This window comes from Squalius cephalus (assembly GCF_949319135.1).
Source record: "Squalius cephalus genome assembly, chromosome: 20".
Taxonomy (NCBI): Eukaryota; Metazoa; Chordata; class Actinopteri; order Cypriniformes; family Leuciscidae; genus Squalius; species Squalius cephalus.
The window spans coordinates 30889270-30896821 of NC_137141.1; the positions used below are offsets into that span (position 1 = coordinate 30889270).

At 38.3% G+C, this 7552-nt stretch overlaps 1 gene segment (V, D, J or C); it reads left to right on the forward strand.

Annotated features, from left to right (window-relative positions):
* The first annotated feature begins 3610 nt into the window (after positions 1-3610).
* LOC307148533 (T cell receptor beta variable 7-2-like) lies at positions 3611-4404 on the forward strand. The segment is given in 2 exons: positions 3611-3763; positions 4120-4404.
* Positions 4405-7552: the final 3148 nt, after the last annotated feature.

The following is a 7552-nucleotide window of genomic DNA, read 5'->3' on the forward strand; positions in this document are numbered from 1 at the left end:
ATCTAAAGTAATCGCAGTGTGTTTTCCTCATACTGAGTGAGACAGTGAGTGTTCATTTAAGAAATATAAAGACAAGCAAAAAACATGTTGTGTATTGATGTTTTATGGGGAGTCTCCGTAGACATAATGATTTTTATACTGTACAAACTGTATATTCTACCCTACCCAAACACTAAACCTACCCATCACAGAAAACATTCTGCATTTTAACATTTTCAAAAAAAAACACACACACGTCACAAATTTCAGCCTATTTGCAATGCAAAATGAATCTGTCTGTTTGCATAAAGTGGTGTTTTTAAAAAGTGAATATAATAAATTAACTACATTATCATTGTGATTTGCATATCAGTCCTGCTATTTATGCACAACTCTTTCTGTGTAAACTGAATCTTATTGTCCCCATTTTACATGCATTACTCTTTCCTTTCCGGTTACACCAGTTAGGAACCGGTATATCTGACATCACTTCCTCCTGCATGTGCCTTTGATTCACAGCAGAAACACTTGATGAAAACAATGATGAACACGTTCCTTAGTGTATCTGTATCTCTAATGATACTTACAGGTAAAAATAAACAAATATGCACTTGATAAATCTTTACTTACACAATGTACAGATTATTTTAGCCTAAACTTTATTATAAATAAACACTTTTTTTTTTCTCCACAGCTGCATGTCTTGGTAAAACTGTCGATCAGACGCCAGCTAACCTCATCAAGAAACCAGATGACTCTGCTGTGATCATATGTGTTCACAATATACCGAACTACAACCAAATATTATTGTACAAACAAAGTCAGGACACGTCAGGCCTCAAGTTAATGGGAAACCTTTATTATAAAACTGTCACTAAAGAGCCTGAATTTGAAAACAAGATCGAAATGGATGGAGATGCACAAAAAAATGGCACTTTGACTATCGACAGCCTCAGACTGAATGACAGTGCAGTGTATTTCTGTGCCACGTATTACACAGTGTTCACAATCACCTCTGACTCATACAAAAACCTCCTCTTTTAAACATCATGTTTCTGTGGCAAGCGTATTTATTCACGTTCCTCTTCACACCTGTGGATTCTGATTCAGTGCCAGACTAAACACAATAGGTTCTAGTCTAGTCTTCTTAAAGTGTTGCTTAATTCAATTCACATCTCAATTCAGGATCTGAAGCTAATTCTTAAATGCTGAATTTTGCCCCACCCTGAGATCGCCACCAGTGATGCGCGGGTTGATCCGAAATGAGCGGGTGCCTGCGGTCACCCGCGGTTACCCGCGGTTACGAGTCATCCAAAAATATTTTTAATGATATTCGGGTCGCGGTCGGTCGGGTCGTTTGAAATAAAGATGCCAATTAAACCTTTGTCATTTATATAGTTCTAGACACAATTTTCTATGAATACGTTTTAAATTTAATTTACACTTTATTGGCTGAATAACTGGCGCGAAGATGACGCACGAGCTCAGTCTGCAGGCAGAGATGGAGGCGGCAAGAGAAAATAGGTGAAGACTGGGGAGTGGAAGCTCCGCAAATACACAAATAGAAAGAGCAAAGTGTGGGAGACATTTGCCGAAATAATGAAAGATGATGACCAAAGTGCTGGCTTTGTCATGTGTAGGCTACTTCTTGCGATGCTATTTACACATTTGATAACCACAAAACTGGCACGACCAACCAGGCACGGCGCCAGGATTCCAGTTTTGGATAAGCCAGACCAATTGTGGGTGGGCCTTAAATTAAAAACGTTAAATAAAATATAAATAAAAAAACGTTATCCAATCACTGCTTAACCTAATAAAAAAATATTGACTAATATAGGCTACTGTTATATTATCTGTGCGTATACATAATATAGATTTTAATAGCTTGATGCTCTTTAAATATTGTGTTGCATTGTAAAAGTAAATCCTCGATCGCTCTCCATGGTTCTGACCAAAGAAGAGAGCTTTGGAATCTCCATTATGCATATACCTGGGCTGCATTTTCCGATAACATTGTCTCTTAGCGCGCTGCGATAACTTAACTAAAGGTATACTACCACTAAAGGTATATCATTGCTAGCTAGGCGTCTTCAGGGCTATCATCCACTCGTGAGGCAGAGGCGCTGAGAGGCAGAGGCGCTGGCGCCCTCCTAGCAACGGCGCTGTTTTTGGTAAAACATGATTTTGACGACTTCATTAAGTTTTGTTTTATAGAAAACTCTTTTTAAAAGATTTTCGTTTTGTATAAATTGTATCTTAATTTTGATCAATGTTTTATCAATCAATTGCCCGTATTTATTAAATAAGAAGCAAATATATAGCAGACAAAATAAGGCGCCGGTACGCGATCACTGCATGTGAACTGGAGGGCGCCGAAACTCAGCTTGTGCCTCACAGATTTGATAAATATAGGCTATATATTACAGAAAGCTTGAAATGTCTACTTTTAAACGAAAATATTAAAACCAAAATAAATAGGCTATACTCTCTGATTATGTAGGCTAATCCATATGAAATGTGCATTTCTCTCTGGCGTTCATGGCGAGTCCGCAATCTCCGCATTGTCAACTTCATCTTTGCAGCGACACAGAAAACACCAGTTTATTACTAAACAATTAAATGTCTCCTTGCTAATTTAGACACATTCATAATCATTACTTTAACCGGTTCTTTGTGGCAAGCTTTATGCGTGCGGTCATTACGCTTATTCCTGTAGGCTAGCCTATTTAAGTAATTAATTTAATATAAAGGGGCGATTTGTCCACGAATGGCTTAAATGAACAACTAGTCGACTAGAAAAAAAATTAGTCGGAGGCAGCCCTTATTCCACATATTTTCGAACCAGCAGGCCATTCTGGGTTGGGCGAGCGACCGTGAGCGGAGCGGAATATTCAGAAATGCGCTCTCCGCTCACGAGCTCTGATCGGAACAAACCCGAACCTCACTGTCTGCTGAACTTGCGCAGAAACATCAAAATAGACATAGCCAGCTTTTTAAAACTGTTTTTAAAACTAAACATTTAGACTATTTTAGTACAAATTATGAGCTTATATTGACGATTTTTTTATAATTCTTGACAAAATTAGAATATTAAGTTATATTAAGACGCTACGATGAGCATTATAGCTACTTTAAAAAAAATGCGGGTCAGGAAGCGGGTCGGGTACAATATTTTCTTTTTCGTTTTTTGCGGTCCGAGTTGCGGGCGGGTTAGTTGAAAACGTCGGTCGGGTGCGGTTTGTTTATACATTGACCCGCGCATCACTGATCGCCACTACCGTGATCATGATGTCACATCCTGTATTAACAACTGAAATTTGAATCATCACTGAAGATTATAATATAACTCATCCAGCCTCAACGTAACATGATGAGGAACATTATTCTGTTGATTCTTTCGCTGCATTGGAGCCAAGGTACTCAAACGATCTCCAGGACATCATAATAGAATAACCTTTTGAATTGCTACAGAAATGTTTTTGTTTCAATCGCAGGTACCAGTGATGTTTCACAGAGTCCAGGTGTTTTAATGGCAGTAAAGGGGAGTTCTGCTCAAATGAACTGCACACACAGAAAGGGTTTTACATTCACTCAGATGTACTGGTATCGACAACGGCGAGGACAAACTATGACTCTTCTTGTGTTCACAAGCTCTGTGAGCAAACCAGACAATGGAGATTCTGATCCAATCAAATTCACAGCCAACAAACCTGTTCCCGAGAGAAGATCTCTGACTGTGAACAATGTGGAGTCAGATGATAGTGCCGTGTATCTCTGCTCAGTCAGACAGAACACACTGAAGTGAACTTTAACAAGAGTTCAGCAAAAACAGCTGATGATAATAATTACAGTGCTCAACAGGGGGCGATGTGATTCTACAAATCTGCAGCTTGTTCATTCAACTTTCATATCCTGTATGTATTATCCTCTCAAGACCACGATTCAATACACTCCTAGCCATCGTTGAACATGATCATTGTTCTGCTAATCCTGTCACTATGTTGCACTCAATGTACAGTTTTTATTTCTCCAGTGCATTACAATGTCAAATAATACAATAGAGTAACTATACTGTGATACAGAAATAATCATTCAGCATATTTTGCAGGTGCTTCAAGTGGAGACGGTGTTTCACAGCCTGGCAGTGTTTGGACTCTCAAGGGGAAATCTGCCCAGATGAACTGCTCACACAATAAGGGTGCTGACTACACTCAGATATACTGGTACCAGCAGCAAAAAGGAGAGAGTTTCAGACTCATAGTGTTCACAAAAAGCTATGGGGAACCAGACTTCGGAGATTCTGATCAAAGTAAATTTGAAGCTCATAAAAGTGTTCCTGAAAGTGGATCTCTCACTGTGAAGAACGCACAGCCAGAAGACAGTGCCATATATTTCTGTTCAGTGAGCAAACACAGTGTGTGAAAGGCTGCAGAGACCTGTACACAAACAGTCTGTATATGAAAGATTAATGACAGCGTTAGTCAACAGGTGGCAGTCTGAGACAACCAATATAATGCATGACAACAGCTGAGGGAAGACTTAACAATTAGGAGTATTATGGGTCAAACACAAGTTATTAACATCATTTATTGCATGCTTCATTATCACAGAAAATAACTTCAACCCTTAGTTTGTAAAAGAACGTGTTGGCAGAAATGTAATCGTCTATACTGTAGGTCAACTGATTCTGCAGAGCTTGAGTGTCGACACAACAAAGTATGAACATGGACCAGAGATTAACATTATTGGGATATTTTGTTGTGTAATTTAAAGAATTCAATGTTAATTTACTCATTTAAAAGTTCTTCTGAGATTAGATGGAACCAAGTTGTGTTTCTCCTCCAGATGGAGGTGGTTTTATTTCCTGCCAACATTTACCAACAGCTGATTTCAGATAGTTCATTTAAACGTGTTCTTGTTGTAAAACTACATAATCAATTAAACCGTTTATATCCATAAGAAGTCAAATGAAAAATGTAGTCACATTTTACAACCCAAATACATGAAGCTGTACTGAACTAAATATTTTACTGAAAATTAAATGTATCGCATCAAACTGAAAATAAGAAGATTGAGAGACTATGAGACTCGTGGCGTTCACAACCTCTTACAATGATGCAGAATATGAAGATTCTGAGAAAAATAAATGTGTGGCCAATAAAACGGTTCCTGAGAGTGGATCTCTGACTGTAAATCTGGAGCTGGATTAGAGCCATATATTTCTGTTCAGTGAGTGAACACACAGTGAATCAAACTTTTGGGTGAGATGTTGAAAAATGTGTATATTAAAATAAGAGAAAAACATTGATCAATAGGTGGCAGAGTGGTTCAACAAATCATTCTTCATCACTGTATCTGTGATGCAAATCGAAAGCATGGACAATTTCAGTAACACATCAGTTCTGATCTTTATATGCAACTTTTTTTCATGTTTCACCATTTGAGAACTGAGAGAGCTGACATCACTTCCTCCTGTTTGAGCCTGTAATTCATATCAGAAACACATCGAAAGAAAGAGCTAACATGATGAGCACTTTCCTCAGCATATATGTATATCTAATGATGATAACAGGTAATTATAAACAAATATGGACTTAAATATTAGTAAGTAAACAATAAGTAAATTTTATGATACTTCCCCTTTATACAGATTATTTCAGTCTAAACATTAATTATATATATTATTTTCTCCACAGCTGCATGTCTTGGTAAAACTGTCGATCAGACGCCAGCTAACCTCATCCAGAATCAAAATGAATCTGCTGTGATCATATGTGCTCACAATATACAGAGCTATGACCGAATATTATGGTATAAACAAAGTCAGGACACGTCAGGCCTCAAGTTAATGGGAAAACTTTATTATAAAACGGTCACTAAAGAGCCTGAATTTGAAAACAAGATCGAACTGGATGGAGATGCACAAAAAAATGGCACTTTGACTATCAAGAACCTCAGACTGAATGACAGTGCAGTGTATTTCTGTGCCGCGTATTACACAGTGTTCACAATCACCTCTGACTCATACAAAAACCTCCTCTTTTAAACATCATGTTTCTGTGGCAAGCGTATTTATTCACGTTCCTCTTCACACCTGTGGATTCTGATTCAGTGCCAGACTAAACACAATAGGTTCTAGTCTAGTCTTCTTAAAGTGTTGCTTAATTCAATTCACATCTCAATTCAGGATCTGAAGTTAATTCTTAAATTCTGAATTTTGCCCCACCCTGAGATCGCCACTACCATGATCATGATGTCACATCCTGTATTAACAACTGAAATTTGAATCATCACTGAAGATTATAATATAACTCATCCAGCCTCAACGTAACATGATGAGGAACATTATTCTGTTGATTCTTTCGCTACATTGGAGCCAAGGTACTCACACGATCTCCAGGACATCATAATAGAATAACCTTTTGAATTGCTACAGAAATGTTTTTGTTTCAATCGCAGGTACCAGTGATGTTTCACAGAGTCCAGGTGTTTTAATGGCAGTAAAGGGGAGTTCTGCTCAAATGAACTGCACACACAAAAAGGATATTACCTTCACTCAGATGTACTGGTATCGACAACGGCGAGGACAAACTATGACTCTTCTTGTGTTCACAAGCTCTGTGAGCAAACCAGACTATGGAGATTCTGATCAAAGTAAATTTGACGTTTCTAAAAGTGTTCCTGAAAGCGGATCTCTCACTGTGAAGAACGCACAGCCAGATGATAGTGCCGTATATTTCTGTTCAGTGAGTCAACACAGTGTGTCAAACACTGAAGGCAGATGTACAAAAACACCTTGTGCACAGATCATATCAATATACCATCCAAAAGGGGGCACTCTGGTACAGTTACACAGCAGTCTGACATACAATGTCTTGTGGAGTGAAAGCTAATGCTTTTCCTATCCATTTAAGATACTAGTATATACTACTCGTACTGTGTACACCATATCTTTCTATGGCAGAAATAATAATAGTATGCTAGTATGTGGTTCTGAATTCAGAAATGCACAGAGGAAACAAAGCTGCCACCCTAGATGACATCACTTCCTTCATCGCCTGCATTTAATTCATCGTGGAATCAATCAGCAGAGAGAGAGACGACATGAGTAATGCTCACTGTGTTTCTGTCCTCGTCCTGTGTCTCGCAGGTAATTCTGTTTAGTTTAGTGTGTTGCTAATACTTTGTGTCACTAAGATATATGAGCTCCTCACAGCTTTATATTGTTTATTCATTTATATCTCTACAGTGACCGTTCTTGGTGAAAGTGTTGTCCAGACTCCTCCTGATCTCCTGAAGAAAGAAAATGAATTTGCAGAGATCAAATGTTCACACAAAGTACAAAGCTATGATGTCATACAGTGGTACAAACAAAGCCAGAGCATCATGGACCTTCGGCTCATGGGATACCTTAATATGCAATATGAGAGCAAAGAGACTGAATTTGAAAACAAGATCAAACTGAGCGGAGATGGGCAAAATAATGTGACTCTGACTATCAGCAGCCTCAGACTGAATGACAGTGCAGTGTATTTCTGTGCAGCGTATTACACAGTGTTCACAATCACCT